Raw genomic sequence first — 18,450 nt, forward strand, 5'->3', positions numbered from 1 at the left:
CTTCAGTTGAAAAATTAAATAGAGCTGATAGATTTAGCTCAATAAACCTACAAGAATGCAATGTAGAAGGGCAACAAAGAATATGTGGGGCAGAGCTAGAAGACAACAAGGATGATGCAGAATTTTTCACTGCTGTCTAGTAATAGTTCCAGAAGTAGAGCATGGAAGAAACTGAGGCAAGAATAGAGTTACAGATACACAGAAAAAGCTTTCCACAGATGAAGGAGGCCCAAGTCTTCACATTCAAAGAATAAGTGCTGAGCATGATGATTTAACCAAGATCTACACCTTCAGGTACTAAGGATATAAAGTAAATGCTAAAAGTCTTGAGAAAGAAAATATATCTTATCAATCAAGGATTGAAAAATAAGACTGTGAACCAAACTTTTTATTGGCAGCACTGAATGTTAAAAAAAGAAAGGAACAATTAACTTCCTCATGCTGAGAACACAGAATTTTGAATCTATAGCCTTAGACGCACTCTTTCTATGCTCAGAATTTCATCATCTACCTAATATGAAGACCTAAAGAACAAAAGGTGAATCCAACAGTAAATCTGGTTTGAAAAGCAAGAAATTCAGTAAATCTTAAGTCTAAATAATTAGTGATACATAATGTAAAATTAGTAGCATTTGAATAAGAAATCATAATTTATTTTAACATGGAAGTTCTCAGCAAGAAGTAAAGTCACAATACATATTTTGTTCATATTTTTGGAAGAAAATAGATACCAATTAAATGAAGACATAATAGAGAAATATAACTACATCACTGGAAGTTCTTCTCTAACTCTTCAAATATCCCATCCCCAGTCCCTAAAGCAGAAATTTTTATCCTCTTGGAGAAGTTCTGGGAAATTGTTTTAGAAATGTTCTAGAAAGCTTTATAAAATGTTCTGTCATTCAACCCACTCCAAATTCTCTCCACAGAACTGCGTTATCAATTAAGAGCTATAGGTCCAGTGTCTGGAACCCATAAATATGTTAAAACTGGGGGGAAAAAGCGCTTTTTCCAAAAGAAGAAAGCTGCAAAGCTGAAATTTTAACAAATATGTAACCATATGCTTAAAAGCATTTCATATATTAACTTTATTAATTACTAAATGTGATATTAAAAATTACTTTTAGAAACAATTTATACATTAAGTTTTTTCATTTCATCAGAATATCTGACTCTGTATAACAATTGCCAAGAAATCATAGCTAAGCATAAATTTTAGAATTTATTCAGGGCTAAATGCTTTCAGAACCAAAATCTCAAAAGCATTTTGAAGATTATTTTAAAAAATTGTATCTACATTATAAATACATATCAGGTAGTATGTTTAAACCCATTTAATTTGCATAAACGTCCTCGTAAATAAAGATTGCCAGGGCCTGCAAAGATTATTTATTTATTTATTTATTTGAGATAGAGTCTCACTCTGTTGCCCATGCTGAAGTGCAATGGCATGATCTCAGCTCACTGCAACCTCCACCCCCTGGTTCAGCAATTTTCCCGCCTCAGCCTCTCGAGTAGCTGGAATTACAGGCACCCACCAGCATTCCTGGCTAATCTTTGTATTTTTAGTAGAGATGAAGTTTCACCAAGTTGGCCAGGCTGGTTTTGAACTCTTGACCCCAAGTGATCCACGTTCCTCAGCTACCCAAAGTGCTGGAATTATAGACGTGAGCCACAGAGCCCAGCTGTGAAGGTCTTGCTATAACCTCATGGTGGTTTATCTGATTCATGATGCTGGGTAGAAGCTATTATCGGCTCTGTTACAGCTAGAAGTTGCTCATGCTCTCTTTGCTTTCTGCTATTGTTAAACATTCCTATTTAACTATGAGGTTAGCTCAACTGGGCAACCTCCTTTCTGCCTGCTCCTCTTGCTACAGGTGGATATATTCAATTTGTAGGAGAGAATGAGAAGCCTTGTTTCATCCTCAGCCTCAGTTTCTTCTCCAATCCACTTTAAATTTCTAACAAGATTCTATGTCTGTTTCTTGGTGAGCCCAAAATCTAAAGAGGAAAAAGGATAAGAAGTTAGCTCACTCCTTGAAGAGGTCCTTCAAACCACTGCAAAAGGAAATAAGAGAGGACACAAACAGATGGAAAAACATTCTATGCTCATGGTTAGGAAGAATCAATATCATGAAAATGGCAATACTGCCCAAAGTAATTTATAGATTCAATGCTATCCTCATCAAGCTACCATTGACCTTCTTAACAAACTGGAAAAAACCAGCTGGAGGCCTCATGCTACCTGACTCAAAACTATAATACAAGGTTACAGTAATCAAACAGCATGGTATTGGTACCAAAACAGAGATATACACCAATGGAACAGAACAGAGGCCTTGGAAGCAATGATCTACAACCATCTGATCTTTGACAAACCTGACAAACCTGACAAAAAAAGAGTTAATGGAGAAAGCATTCCCTGTTTAATAAATGGTGTTGGGAAAACTGGCTAGCCATGTGCAGAAAGCTGAAACTGGACCCCTTCCTTTCACTGTTACAAAAATTAACTCCAGATGGATTAAAGATTTAAACATAAGACCTAACACCATAAAAACCCTAGAAGAAAACCTAGGCAAGACCATTCAGGACACAGGCATATGCAAAGGCTTCATGACTAAAACACCAAAAGCAATGGCAATAAAAGCATAAAAGAGCAATTTCTCCCCGACTTTTTCATCATCTCCCTTCTTTCCTCAAAACACCCTGCTTGGAATACCACAAAACCAAGGAAGTTCACTGTAGATGACAGTCCTTGCCCAGTGAAGAACTCAGGGCACTTCTTTGAGTCATCTTGTTAAAGGCTGGCCCCAATTCTATTTGTATATGGCTCAACCTCAAACACCAGCTATAGATGAGTGCTTTAATTTAGGCTAATGAGTGGCATTTGTGGTCATCCTCCCTGGAGAAACCAGAAACTGCAGTTTCTGGCAAACAGACAGCTATGAGTGTATCTTTATTTAAAGGTTTTCCTTAGGAAAACTGAATGAGTCTTTTCATAGGAGAAAGTCCATTTTAAGAATCCAGGCAATCCTAATATACAAAGTAATTAAACTAATTAATTTGTTTAATTAGACAAAAGATGTATGCCCTACCCTCTGTGTATGAATATTTCTCTCTATTTTGGCAATCTCTTAGCCACAAAATTATAGAGAGTTAAAACATTTTTCCTTGTACAAAGTACCCATCTCTGTGAGAAGAAAATGGCAAAAATCTGGTGCTATTGATGATAAACTTTCTCCTTCTCTATAAATGAGATGAGAAATTCAGGGCAAAAGCTGCAAATTCATGCAGTGAATTCAGGCAGACAGATTTCAGATCTGCCCTGGTGGTCAACATGTGAGCTGTCTGTATTCAGGGTAAAACCTTTTTTCCTTCTTTTTTTTGGCAAGAATACTGAGTGTTGGATTATTTGCCTTGCATAGTTTTAATACTTGAACCAGCCTATATAGAATATCTTTGAACAGATATGCATTTATCTTCAAAGAATAAAGTACTCACTTGACTAAATAAAAGTATAGGGAGTAGCATAGCTTTCAACCCCTCCCAGTTGTTAGCTGGAGGGGTTGAAAGATTATAAAAATTTTCTTTATTCTGTTTTTACTACATTGGTAGAATAAGGAAATGTATGCTAACCCCTCTTAAAATGGGATCTTCCAGTGCAAATGTTCCTGGAATCTGTTTTGCTGTCCTGATTCTGAACTACAAAATCAGTTTCCCAGTAGACATACCTCTTACATGTTGCACAGAGACAGGGGATGGCTGGGAAGAACACCGACTTTGAATTCACATAGCCTCAGGTTTTCATCTAATGCCATAATTTATCAGTTATCCCTTTGGGAAAATTGCCTAACTAGTCTGATCATGTTTATCCATGTCTAAAATGAGCTAACCACCATTAGTTTTTTGGGGTATAACAACAACTTTGAAACTCTAACAGCAAAGCCTTCAGTGAGGAAGGAAAGAAAATGCTAATCCTAAGGAGAGACAGCTAAGGAGTTGGTAACCTGAGTGACTTGCTGCTCAGAGGGACATTTCCTCCACAGACCAAATGGTCAATCCTTGAAGTAAGAGGGAAGGACACTACTATTTACTGATCATCACTATGTACCAGAGAGCGTGGTAGGCAAAGTCACACAATGAATCTTACTTGTTTCTCACATGAACCCTAAGATAGCAATATTATTATCCTCACTACATAAAGGCTAAGTAAACTTAAGTACTTTATTCAAAGCCACAGAACACATAAGATGTAGAGCCAGGAATTAAAATTTTGTCTGTTTGACTCTAAAACTTATGGTTTTCCATAACACCAAACTGCATTAAATAATAACATTAATAAAAATAATAAATTTGTTCCTGCAGAGTTCAAAGAGAGGCTGGACCTCTTTTCTCAAAACCATCTTTTGGTAGCTTAGTCTTCCCCAGCTCAAGCCTGCCTTGCTGAGCGTCTGATTGCTACCTGTTGTCAGATACTCCTGACTTTGTACTTCTCCATCTTCCCAACTTGACCTTTGCCCAATCTTGTCTGAAATTTTGAGTCACCATTTTGACATCACCATCCCATTATTCCTTTTTGACTCATCATGTTGCCAGTTTTTGATTCTGTCAATTTATCCCTGGAAAAGTAAGACAACAAGGGAAAGCTTTGGGGTTCAGAGAAAGGGTTCTTCACCCTGCTCACTCATACTACTTTAGACCTCAGCTCTTTCAGGAGATCTTAAATAAGTACCCAGGCCAGCTTAGGGACTGCCTTATAAGTTCTCCAAATCTGTCCCTATCACAACCCTTAGCAATCTCTGTTAGATTCCACTCATTCACTTGATATATCTCCCACCAGAGTATGAGTTACTGAGGGAAAGTATATAACATACTCATCATTAGCTTCCCAGAACTTTAGATTGTACTTTACACACATACTAAGTGCTCAATAAATATTTGTTGAATAAATGAAAAGTTATTGCACAGCATTGAATGAAGCTCAACAAATATCACTATACCTTTAATAGTTTATTTCCACAAATTCTTGATGTAGCAAGTGAAGTTATCTTAAAATGGCTTTTGGTGATTCATTTTAAATAATTTTAAGACAGTAATCAAAATGTAGAATATTTTATAAACGACAACCCTTAAGGAGTTAAAAGCTAAGTTCAAATCTTTCTTCCAAAATCTATAATATACTGGCTTTTCCTTGCCATGAAACAAACACTGGTTAGATGATGATAATGTCCTTAGTTTAATTTGAAGCAATGTCCAATTTGTTATCATCATATTTCCTTCCCTCTTTCTATAATCTTAAAGCATTTTTATTTTACCACTGCCTGTCTTAGATATTCTCCAAGTAATAGATACAACATTATTCAAAGTTTATTCAAACTTATCTGAACCTTTTGGGGCTAGAAATTAGGTGGGAACTGTTTTCTTCAAAAGATTTCTAGTGCTTTTTGGCTTTAAAAGCCTGGAAATGCAACAAGAATAGCTTTTCTTGTGGTATTTTGGTTTCTACTCCCAACCAAAATCAGGAAGTGCAGAGATGCACAAAAATTAAAGGGGAAAAGTTAACTCAACTTTTTGAACCTCAAACATGATTCAGGTTCAATTTCAGTTTAAGGCAAAGGTTCAACTAAGATCTTGTTTTATCCAAACCACTTGGAACTTTCATTGAAATTACTGGTGGACTCACATATGGGATTCTTTTCTAAGGCAAGGAGAAAGGGAATTACTGGTATACAGAATCATTATGTCAATAGGCTCGTATGGTATTATCATTGTGATGAGGGACTTGTTCATAGGACAGTGACTGCCGTGAAAGCGGAGAGTCTTACCAGTGTACCTTTTATGTGTCAGAATTCATCTTTAAAAAAATATATATATATATACACACATATATATGTACAGGTGATCCTTAAATAATGTGGGGGTTAAGGGTGCTGACCCACTAAGCAGTCAAAAATTCACATGTAATTTTTTGCTCCCTAAATACTTAACTACCAATACCCTACTGTTGACCAGTGTGTGAGTCCTCTTATACACAAATTTTCTTCCACCTCTGCCACCTCTGAGGTAGCAAGACCAACCCCTAGCCTTCCGCTTCGTCCTCAGCCTGCTCAACGTGAAGATAACAAGAATGAAGACCTTCATGATGATTCACTTCCACTCAATAAAATAGTAAATACGTTTTCTCTTCCATATGATTTTCTTAATAATATTTTCCTTTCTCTAGCTCACTTTATTAAAAGAATAGAATATGTAATACAGCATACAAAATATGTATTAATTGACTGTTCATGTTAGGCTTCTGGTCAACAGTAGGGTCAATTGTGTGTATTTTATAAGCTAGGACTTTAAACAGATGAGTTTTGTCCAGATGAAATGTAATAAGTTTGCCACTTCTTTCTTTGGGAACACGAAGATAAAAGAAAGGTTGCTCTGTTACAACTCCTTTTTAGAACCAAAAGTTTGCTTTTGCATTGATTTGGTTGGTTAATGAGTCTTAAGAAGACTATGAGAATTCTGTCTAAATAGTGAAGAAGGGTGACTGAGATTTAAAAAGCAACTGTTCAAACCATTAGGATGGTGGAATGTTCAAATCCTTGAAGTAGTAGTTAATGTTTTGAGACTCTAAAATTTCAGTGAGCACCACATTTTATCCATATACAGCCAAGAACAGAAGAGCAGTAGGAATTTATGAATGGTCAAAAAAAATCTAAGTTTGCTATAAACTGCAAGTGGATAAAAGCAAGATTCAAACAGGAATAATTGGTAGCCTAAGACAAGTCTTCAGGTTAGATTTATTAGCTTCTCTATTACTGGAGAACAAGTCGACTACAGGAACCTATTTGCCTGTTGAATGCCAAAAGAAATAAGTAGGGCTATTTTTCTCCTAGAATGTGTCTACATGAAACAGGAGTTGGCAAAACAAGCCAACTTCGTCAATTCACTTGAGGAATGTTCATCAAAACATTTGCTTGCCACTGATTTTAGTGATTTCATTTTTTTAAATATTGTTTTACTTAAGTTCTGGGATACATGTGCAGAACGTGCAGGTTTGTTACATAGAAATATATGTGCCCTGGTGGTTTGTTGCACCCATCAACCTGTCATCTACATTAGATATTTCTCCTGATGCTATCTCTCCCCTAGGTCCCCACCCACTGACAGGCCCTAGTGTGTGATGTTCCCCTCCCTGTGTCCATATGTTCTCATTGTTCAACTCCTACTTATGAGTGAGAATATATGGTGTTTGGTTTTCTGGTCTTGTGTTAGTTTGCTGAGAATGATGGTTTTGAGCTTCATCCATGTCCCTGCAAAGGACATAAACTCATCCTTTTTTATGGCTGCATAGTGTTCCATGGTATATATGTGCCACATTTTCTTTATCCAGTCTATCATTGATGGGCATTTGGGTTGGTTCCAAATCTTTGCTATTATAAACAGTGCCACAATGAACATACATGTGCATGTATCTTTAGAACAGAATGATTTATAATCCTTTGGATATATGCCCAGTAATGGGATTGCTGGGTCAAATGGTATTTCTGGTTCTAGATCCTTGAGGAATTGCCACACTGTCTTCCGCAATGGTTGAACTAATTTACACTCCCACCAATAGTGTAAAAGTGTTCCTATTTCTCCACATTCTCTTCAGCATCAGTTGATTCCTGACTCAGTTGAATTGGTGTCACTTAGACTCTACCACAATCAAATGTCTACACAGAATGATGTTTTAATAAGAAACAAATTATCTATAATATGAATCGTAGTTGAGTTTTAATGACCTTGCAAAAGACTACTAATAAAATCACCTCAGTTGTCTATCAAATATTAGCCTCAGTACAATTGCCTCCTGAGCTTACTTTGTTATTACATTTCTGATATTTTGACCTTGGTCATTCTCCCAAAATATTTAAGTGATGTGTGTTTAAAGTATGTTCAGGTATTAATACCTTTTCTTTTATGGCTTTGAATAAGGGATTTCTATATGTATTATTTTGGATAATATATTAATACATTGATTGAAATGTTTTTCAGGACAAGATACAATGATATTGGATTGAATAGCTATAGAGGTTGTTTTGTCAAATATCACCAACATTTTCAGGATAGTTGTTGATAAAATGCTTAGTGATGTTCTGAGATATTTCTTCTAACTTAATATGTGAGACTATTTCAACAATCTTTGAACTACTACAGAATGTAAGGTGGATTATTAGCATCTACCTCCTCCTATTTGAAGATATAATAATAATATACCAAATTAAGTTTGAGAAAACCCACAGCAGTGAAAGGTTGAAAAATAAAAAGTGGCATAATTTTCTAGGGAGAAGATATTGGTATTGGTAGACAAGAGGAATCAGCCTGTTGTCTCTAGTTATCTATCACACAAAACTAAAGGTTTCTAATATATTTTGGGGTTTTCCTCAAATGCAGAGGGAGTGCCAGGTAAGCAGAGGATGTTCCTAAGAACATTTGAGTAGTGGAGAAATCAGATATATACTCTTCATTTCTTGAAGATTCCAGGTTCAGTCTGTGCAGCCATGCCTCTGAACTTGCTTTAAAAATTCCTTGTCTCTGGGTGGAAATGGAAAGTAGACCTTTTGTAGAACTGCCTTAAGTGCCAGGTTAAGAAGATGCCAGAACTTTTCAAGGAAAGTGGATTTCCCTTGTGTGTTCTGGCTTACAAAATCTGTCTCTTTCATTTCAGGAATAAAATTGTCACACCTTCTAAACAGCAGAATAAGCCAAACTCAATAATCAAAGCCTTGTTTTTCTGTAAATGGTCTTGAGCAGTCCCTTGAGAAAAAGTTGGGTAGAGAATATAAGTGTATAAATAAAGAACAAAAAGATTGGCTCATCTTACTACAGTAAATATTTCATCTGTCTACCTCTATTGTAAACCATATTTTTTAATTTAAGTTACAAAATACTGGTGGAGTAACAGGATCTTAGATGTCTCTTTATTCAGAATGGCAAGTAGAGAAAAAAACAACCAAGGGAATTTACCACCCATGTTTATATCAAAACTAACCAGAGATAATCCCTTAGAAGTAAAGGATATTTGGGTCTCTTAAGCAATCAACTTCTTTAGGGGACCTGGCCACAACACTGCCTATTTACACTGATGAGTTAGTTTATGATACTGACTCATCAGTAGAAATGACTAAGTATTCTTGGTTAGAATAGGCCAAATACCTATCCTTAAAAACCATTAAAAAGTATCAACACCTAATACTTCATATTGTGACTGCTCCAAATTATTCTGTCATTCAAACACGTATGTATGTTAAGTGCCTGTGTGCATATACATATATACACATATGCTATATATATATGTAATTATGTGGTGTGTATGTAAAGAGGTTGCCAGAATTGATCCATAGTGTTTCTAAAGAATTACTTACCTTTATCAGGAAGATATAAAAATGCAGTAAGTTAATATAAAGACAGAAACCTAAGGATTATATAAAACCAAATAAAATCACAGCAACTTAAAGAGACTTTTAATATTTAGCTTATCGTCTGCCATGTAAAATCAATATGTCTTACTTAAAAAAAAATTGAAATGGAGGAAATCAAAGGACGACCTTCTTTTGTTATTGGTGTTAATAACTGTGTCCCACTCCCCAACTATTTAGTACTATTAGAAGAGCACAGAAGACGAAATGTTTTTTAAGAGGACTGTGTTGAAAGGTTGTAATGAAGTTTAATATAGTTTTGGAAGCTCAGTTTCACTTATTTTCTCTGATGCATATATATATATGCATAAGATCAGGTTACTGAGAAAAAAAGAAATACACTGCTCTTTTCATTGCTGAGACAAAGAATGAATTACAGCTAAAATAAGGCAGGGAGACATGGAGAGGGAATGAGAGCAATTGGAGGAGTCAGGAGAGATAATTTAAGCCATTCTGGGATAGCAAGTGATTGATTTGCAGAGTCAGCCCTTCTCTCCTTTGGAAAGAACCATTTTCCAGACAGCTCAGTCAGTCCAGATTCCACCAATCCAAACTCTTCCCATGATGGCCTCTATTTCAAGACATCGCAATATATTACCTATGGTGAGCTCTGTCATCAACACAACTGTAAGCATCTCAAAACCCACATCGACTACATATTTGTGCTCAACTCATTGTTCTTAACTGTGAATAGATTCATTAAAATAAGAAACATCTTTTAAGATAGTTGTGATGCTTTTAAGGTAATGTGGCTTTAAGTTAGAGTACAGCTCAAAGGGCCACTTCTTAAGTGGTAAGTTGCTTGAAGACAAAGACTATGTCATGTATTTCTCTTTGATGGATCACTCTCTCTACAGAATCCATACTTAAAACATATTTGGTGAATAGAATTTAATCTTATTTTAATATTTAATTATTATAAAACAGCTATTCTTAACGTATAGTCTAGATTGTCTTAGACTCCCAAGACCTTTTCAGGGTCTTACAAGATTAAAAACTATTTTCAAGATAATGCTAAGACGTGATTTTCCTTTTCACTGAGTTGACATTTGCACTGATATTACAAAGGCAATGATGGGTAAAATTGTTTGTGCCTTAGCACAAATTAAAGCAGTGCCACCAATCTGTACAAGAAGTTATGTTGCTCATCCTCAAACATTTGGAACTGAAAAAAAAAAATCCAGTTTCACTTAAGAACAACATTGATAAAGCAGTAAATATTTTTAATTTTATGCAATTTTAAATCTGAACTCTTCAGAATTTCTGATACTTGATGAAATGGGATGTATTTCTGAAGGCTATATATTAGAGGTTGTATCAAATACAAGCTCCCTGATTTTTTGTTTTATGAACTGAACTTGCAACATTTTTTCTAGAACACCAATAAAAAATGACTTGAAAGACCACCTTGTAGACAAATTATTCAGACTTCAGCATTTGGAAGACAATCTCTCTAAAACAAAAAAAGCTCAAGTTATTAATAATTAAAAATAGAAGCTTAATCAATCTATTTTGATATAATAGAACAAGAAAAATTCATTGACATGGTTCGAGATTCCACACTGCAACTAACCTTTAAGAAACGTCCACTTGATGAGTTTGGGGATAGTATCAAATATTATTCATAATTATTTGAGAAGCTCAAAAAATACTCCTTTCAATTTTATGTACTTCAACTAAAACAACACATCACAACAGATTGAATCTAGAAGCAAATATGAGAAACCATCTGTCTTCTATAAAGCCAGAACTTTAAAAGGTGTGCCATGCTATGAAACACTAGTAATCTTCTCACTACTGTTTTCATTTTGAAGCTTAGCCAATTTTTTTAGAATTTCTAAAGTATGTGATTTATATTAATCTGTAACTGATTTATTATTTGTTTTAAAGCATCAATAAATATTTTAACTTTCTCAGTTTTAGTTTCCAATATGTGAAATACTATATAACCCACTTAAACAAAATGTCTTTGAGGTCCTCAAAAAATTTAAGAGTATTAGCAGGTCCTGAAATCAAAAGCCTTGAGAATTTCTGCTGTAGAGAAATGAGGAGACAGGTTTGACTTCCCAGAGAATCAGCAAATTGGGAATTATTAGCTTATTGGTAGAAAATTTAAAAAATACCTTGAAAAGTGATAAAGTTATCATAAGAATGTAATTACAATGTGTCAGATTTTGATATAACTTTGAACTCAAAATCTGGAAAAACAAATGATTTGAAACACCTAAGACACATGATAAAAGAAACCTATCTTTAAATAAAAGTAACAAGGCAGTCCAGAAAAGAGTCCATCAACCTCCTCCTTAATTCTCTACTCTTAAAAAATGGATTTAGAGATTATCTCTCCATTTTTTGTCACCTTGCAAATTTTGCAAATAAGCTGAGTTTTCAACCCTTATTTGTAAATTAGAAAGGCTTAAGCCATTGAATTTCAAAATATCAGTCTCTCTATTGTAAATATTGATGTTTCTTCAGATTTTCTCATTTGTTCCTTTCCTTCATTTATTCCCAACTATTTATTGTCCTCAATTGAATGACATGCGAAAAGTTAGTATAGTCAGTAACCACGGGATCACAAGCACTGGATAATGGGTAGCAGAGAATACACACAGAAATGAATAAGAGATGTCCTTTACACTTGAAATATTTCTGGGCAGTATTTGAATATAAATTCATTTTACTATTGTATTCAAGTTTTCCAAAATGATTGCCCCACACCCTTGAGATCTTCAATCTGAAGTGATGGAAAACCTTAGAGGAAGTGACTTCATAAAGTTCCTTGTCATTGATAAACTGGCATCATTCTCTTCTCTTGTACTTATACTTGGTCACCTCCCTGGTTCTTCACTCATACAAGAGGATGTGAGTTATTCACTGTGATTGTGAAAAGGAAATATATGTATCTAGTTTTCACATCCAAAATTTGTACTTACTTTAAATCAGTATGTAGTATTAGTGATTTTAGTTAAAACGACTCACAGACATAGTTGTTGGCAACCCTCATGCATACCTGGCAATGCTGCCTAAAAACCAAAATGCTGCTAAAGTCATGGTGCATTTCAGTCACACTCTGCTTCATATGGCACCAATAACAAATATTATTGGAAAGCATTTTCAAAGATCCCAGATTCTCTTAAGAATTCCAGGTCTAATTACCAAGTTGGCGGGACGGTCTAAAAACATTTACAGATATTCACTTATGACATAGTAATTACCAGCTGATTATGGAATAATTATACAGGGCCTTTTGCCTCTGTGTCTGGAAAATGAATACACTAACTACTGTATATTTTAGTGAGGGACAGGATGTGTGTAGGGTAGAGAAGCATCCCCTTTGCATTTCTTTTTCTTCTTTTTTTTTTTTTTTTTGCCTCGACAGACAACTCATAGCCAAGGATAATCATCTTTCTCTATTACAGCCGGAATCTTGTGTATAATCTGCTTGACTCTCCTTCTTTGTCTTCGAATTCTCCCTGTTTCATTCCATCAAAACCACAGAGGAGGAGAGGAGGCCAGTTTTAGCACCTCTGCCTCCACCATCACTACTGAGGAATGCTCCTACTCACTTTAACCCAGAAGCAGCAGTTGAATCTCAGGGCACCCGTGGAAATGGGCAAGATGCAGCTGGCTGTGAGCTATGTGCCACTCCCAGTAATCACCTATAAAATGAGTCAATCATCAATCGTCAATAGATAGAGAGAAGCTATTGAATTCTTCCTATATTCTTGGCTGAAATACTATTAATAAGTCAGTATCTTATACTTTCTCTTTCTAAAGATGGCTTGGTTAGTGATATTTTAGGAAAATTAAATTGAAATGGACACTTGGTATTGCTACAAGACCACAGGTAAGATGTTTCTTCTTTAGAGGACATTGCACAGTGGTAGAAGCAACTTAGACTTAGAATGTAGATAACAATGGGGTCAGATCCTAGCTACATGAGCTGAAGAAATGTATTTCGCCTTTCTAAATTTCAGTTTTCTTATCTGCAAATTGAGAATAAAAATATCTATTTTAGAGAGATGCTGTGATGATTAAATAAGTGAATGAGTAATAATGCCTTTTGATGAAGTTAGTTTCCTTTTCTTTCTTTTCAAATGGTAGTTCTCTGCTAGCTCTCTCCAAACACTCTGAAACACATACTATTACCTGAAATCTTTCTGCCACATGTAATGGATTACTCTGCCATAGTAAGACTCCAATAAGATGGTAATAATGATTTTAATACTATTCCTTGCCATAGGTTTTGCTGTATTTTAATAGAAGGAATCATTCCACTCCAGTTTAATTTAATTCAACAAATAGGTACTGAGTTTAAGCCAAATTTTAAAAAATTCACACAGTGCTTGCTCTTTGTAAACATACAAGAGGGGAGAAATAATCAACATGTACACAAACCACAATAATGGGTGATGGAACACGGAAGTGACTCAAGACATGTACACATGGTGCTAGAAGAGTTCTGGAAAAACAGATGCCTGTGAACAAATGTGAGCCTAAAGGAACTAATCCTTCAAGATGGATCCCAAGTGCCTAACTGGGCCTAAATTTAAAATAGAGCCAAGAGACCATAATCTGCTAACTAGAGGTCATGCATGCACTCAGTTCTTTGAAAACCTGCAACCTTTTCAACTTTGGGGCTTTCAGAGCTTGTCTGCCACAACCATCAGAGCTCAGCTGCAACAACAAATCAGAACTAAGCAAGTTTCAATCATTCATTTGCATAAGAAAACCTGATTGGAACATGGACAGAAATTTTTGCTATAAAATATAAACCCTTTCTTTGTTCTGTAGATGGAACTCTCAATTTACCCTGAAGGCTGCATCTCACTGTTTGGAAACTAACTATTCATTGGAATAAAGTCTCTTTCCTCAAAATTCCTTTTCAGAGAACTTTTGTTCACATGCCTTAACATGTGCCTTTATGTAACTCCTCAATCACAAGTGCCTTTGAGTGTTTTAACCTGCCATAAACACATCTACAGAGCTAGGATTCTTGGTGACTCCGTGACACTTCATTGGAAGTTTTGCAGGCTGGTCAACGTGGTAGGATTCCCCTGTAACATTTGACTCCATTGTTAGCACTCAGAAAATGTGTGGAAAACCTGAGTTCAAATTTTAATACATGTTTACACAATGCTATAGACCTTTATCCTCTCTTAGAGTCAAAATAGCTTGTCTTTTATTGAATTTAGAGGGAAAAAAATTGGTAAATCTATATTGCTCCATAAACAGTATGGTACAAAGTCTGTTGCAATTCTGTGCAATTTTCTGTAATCATGTGTACTTAAGTGAAATTTACATTATCATTATGAGCTGCACTATGGAAATGATTCTTTTAGCCTACAGCTATTAGAACCATCCTGGTGCCAGGACTAAGTTGTCAGCACCAGGGGAAGCAATTTCATCGTGTTTCTTCTTACATGGACACACAGCTCCTATTAGCACATATGCCTCTTTTTGTTTTTCTTCTCCAGCTCATGGAGTTTGCCTCTGAGTGGAAATGAAAACAATTTCAAGAATGAAAAGTTTCAGCTTGTTGCTAAAAATATCCCCAATCATCAGCAGGGGAGGCAATTCCTCAGCCACTTGCAACAAAGATGACCTCTTTGCCAGGCTTAGCCTACAGCAGGAGGTGTCTACTCCTGAGCTCCTTTTACATGGGCTCAAAAATAAACAGCCAGTTCCTCTGGCTGGCCTCCCTCCTTGAATGGAGGCAGGGAACATCTGTACAAGGAAACCTTTTCCCACCAAGCTAGAGGCCAATCCTAACCAAGTCAATTGAAGCATCTGAGATACATTAAAACATAAATAGCTTTTAATTACAGGTGCCCAAGTGGCCCAACCTTAATGTCTCTCAAACCTGAGGACTTAGCACATTGAGGGCATCATATTACAAAGGTGTGACGGTGCATCATATTACTGTTTAAAAATAAAATCAAAGACTATTTTTTTTCACATAAACCTCTACCTTGAATATACATCTCTCCCAAGGTCACAGGAATATATTTCCATATTATAAGTCACCAAGTAAGCAAAAACTTGGAAACGAATGCCAAGTCCAGGAAAATTCACACATAAAATTCCCTCCTATATTTAAGGCTGACAGTGAAATTTACATGGCTGAACCTGCACTCTGAAAAATTGAAGCCACATGGTGTCCTTACACCCAGGTACCATTAGCATATAAGAAGAAAAGCCAAATTTTCTTTTGCAAATAGAGAAATTGAGGCAAAACAGCGTAAGGAACTGATAGTAGAGTTAGAATTATCACCCAGAGATCACTTCCTTAATCTCTCCAAGCTGGTAGGTAAATTTACCTCCAATAGTAGAGCTATGGGGTTCACAGGATCACAAGACATCGATTCAGATGTGCAAACCTTTTAATATTTTTCCATAAAGTAATATATGTACTTTGAACCCCCTTCAACCTGGTCTTAGGAAATGTAATCTTGATCAATTGCAGGTGTATCCAGTTGTATTCCAATTTTCAATATCACATCTGATCATTTACCATGAAAAATATTTGGCCATATCCACATCTTTGAGGGAGTCTTAGGGACTCTGGGAGGACACCTAAGGTCTATTTCACTTAAATACACCATGCAACAATTTTAATTCCTCTCTCCTATGCATGATGGAGTAGAGAAGTTGGGAGCTTGCCTATCTTCCACCCCTGGAGATTACTTTGGAAAGTGAGGGCATAGCAGGATGAAAGTTTGGCTCGGAGAACAGCATAAGTAACTTACTCTCTTTCTGCCTGTCCAGATCTTCTTTCCTTTACCCAAACTTAAAGGATCTTGTTCTAATCTGAGGAGTTGATAAAAGAGATGAAGAGAACTAGTTCTGCCTAAACACATGTTTTCAGATATTTAAATTAATACTTCCAATATTGCTCTGCCACAGCAAAATAGATTAAAGGTTATTAAATAAAAATCAAATATTTTTACTGTTCTCTGTTTCTTCAAGGAGTAAATAGATTTTTATTTAATAGTCTTTAGTCTATCAAGAACTAATTTCATAAAACTCTACAGAAAAGTAAGGAGACAAAGCAGTGGAAGATGAATTTCTTAAGAGCTCAGAGACTATTATTTTGATTTGAGAAATGTTCTTAGTATTCTAGTTTTTTTTTTCTTTATTTATCTTTTTTCTCCTTCCTTGCTCTTTTTTTTTTTTTTTTTGATAGGGCCTTGCTCTGTCACTCAGGTTGGAGTATAGTGACACAATCATACACACTGCAGCCTCCAACTCATGGACTCAAGTGATTCTCCCACCTCAGCCTGCCAAATAGCTATGCTACAAGCATACACTACCACACCTTGCTCATTTAATTTTTTTTTATAGACAGGGTCTCACTGTGTTGTCCAGGCTGGTCCCAAACTCCAGGACTCAAGTGATCCTCCCACTTCAGCCACCCAACTAGCTAGGACTATAGGCATGAACCACCACACCTCGTTCACCTTTTAATTTTTAATTTAAATTTTTCTTTTATAGACAGGGTCTCACTATGTTGCCCAGGCTGGTCTCAAACTCCTGGCCTCAAGCAATCCACCCGCCTCAGCCTCTCGAAGTGCTGGGGTTATAGGCATGAGCCCCTGTACCTGGCCCTTCTTTTTCTTTTTAACAAGCTGTATACAAATGGGCATTGTATTTATAGAGGGACTTGTCTAGATGCTTTTTCACAGTCTCACAACTCCTCATTTATCTGAGCTTTCTTATCATTGCTCATCTCATGCTATCCCTGCTTTCCCTTCTATTCGGGTTATTAACCTTATTGTGCTTTACCAATAGCTAATTTTTCCCTTCTCTGTCCCCATACTTCACAATCTTTTTGCTTCATAAAAGATGATATCACTTAATCTGGAACTAAGTGATAAATGGATAACTACTGGTCCCAGTCAGCTACTCTCACCGTGACGGAGCTGATATGTTAGGTAACTCAAATTATTTTATGCAACACTCCTGGACCTCAGCAAACTAATCAGGAAGACTTGATAAAGGCAAGTCCTCACTATGCATCAAATCTTGCTCCTCCTGCATGTCCTCCGTGAATCACGCATCAACTATTCTAGCCTATTATTGATCTCCCCATTTTACAATGTCTTAAAAAAGAGCACTTCAAAGATTGCCTATCAAACTTCCTTTAGCCCTCAGTCCTATACTATCTTATACTGTTCTGTTAGTTTGAAATATGTTATTGTTCTTTTAGCAATATTGGAAGAAGCTTGAGTGTATAAGTCATATTTTCCAGAAATAAGACCACTTCCAAATCACTCAAATTCCAGGCTGAAAGCATTATAGTTACTCAAAAATAACATAGGAAAATCATAATGCATGATGGAAATAACATGGGCAGTCACATACACAAAAAGTTAAGCCCTTCATCCACCCATTAACCATATAAATTTGGCAAAGTCTAATTGTAAACATTGTGAGATTTAAAGAAGATGATAGCATAAAGATACCTAGGAAAGATACCTACAAACTGAATAAATTAATGAATGAAAGAATTCCATGAAAAGATGTAAAAGATGCTAAAGAATGAGCCAGATCAGAAAAAAAAAAGAGAAGAAATGTGAAAGAAGGAAAACAGCCAGAATCTACAAAGGTCAGAAGTAGGTGAGAACACAGTATATTATGAAACTGGCAGGTGGTCAGTTTAACTCAATGTTAGAGTAAAAGTAGACAGGACTTCCACTTTTGGCCAAGGTAGACTAACAAAGACCAGATGTACCCTCCTGCCTCAATAAAATAACTAGACTAAATGTATGAAATGATATTTTCAAAACACTGTCTGGATATACGCAATGAAGGACAATGATCCCTAAGAAATGGGAAGCATATGAAGTGAATACTATTTTGTCCAGGCTTAGGTCTTAGTGAGTTTACATGCCTTGCAGCCAGGAGAGAGAACTCCAGCAGAATCCAACAAACTCCCTAAGTTGAGGACACAGGGCTGAGGGTCTGAGAAAACCACAATGGCTAGAGTTAGCAG

At 35.9% G+C, this 18,450-nt stretch overlaps 1 long non-coding RNA gene across 1 annotated transcript; it reads right to left on the reverse strand.

The window, feature by feature from the left end:
* Positions 1–1,642: 1,642 nt before the first annotated feature.
* On the reverse strand, positions 1,643–16,622 carry LOC116557457. Its single transcript, XR_004271529.1, has 3 exons — positions 8,498–16,622; positions 4,463–4,619; positions 1,643–2,001 (listed from the first exon to the last, which is right to left on the reverse strand). It is a non-coding gene; the product is annotated as an uncharacterized LOC116557457 (long non-coding RNA).
* Positions 16,623–18,450: the final 1,828 nt, after the last annotated feature.

This window comes from Sapajus apella, unplaced genomic scaffold (assembly GCF_009761245.1).
Source record: "Sapajus apella isolate SASKATOON/1434 unplaced genomic scaffold, GSC_monkey_1.0 scaffold2, whole genome shotgun sequence".
NCBI lineage: Eukaryota > Metazoa > Chordata > Mammalia > Primates > Cebidae > Sapajus > Sapajus apella.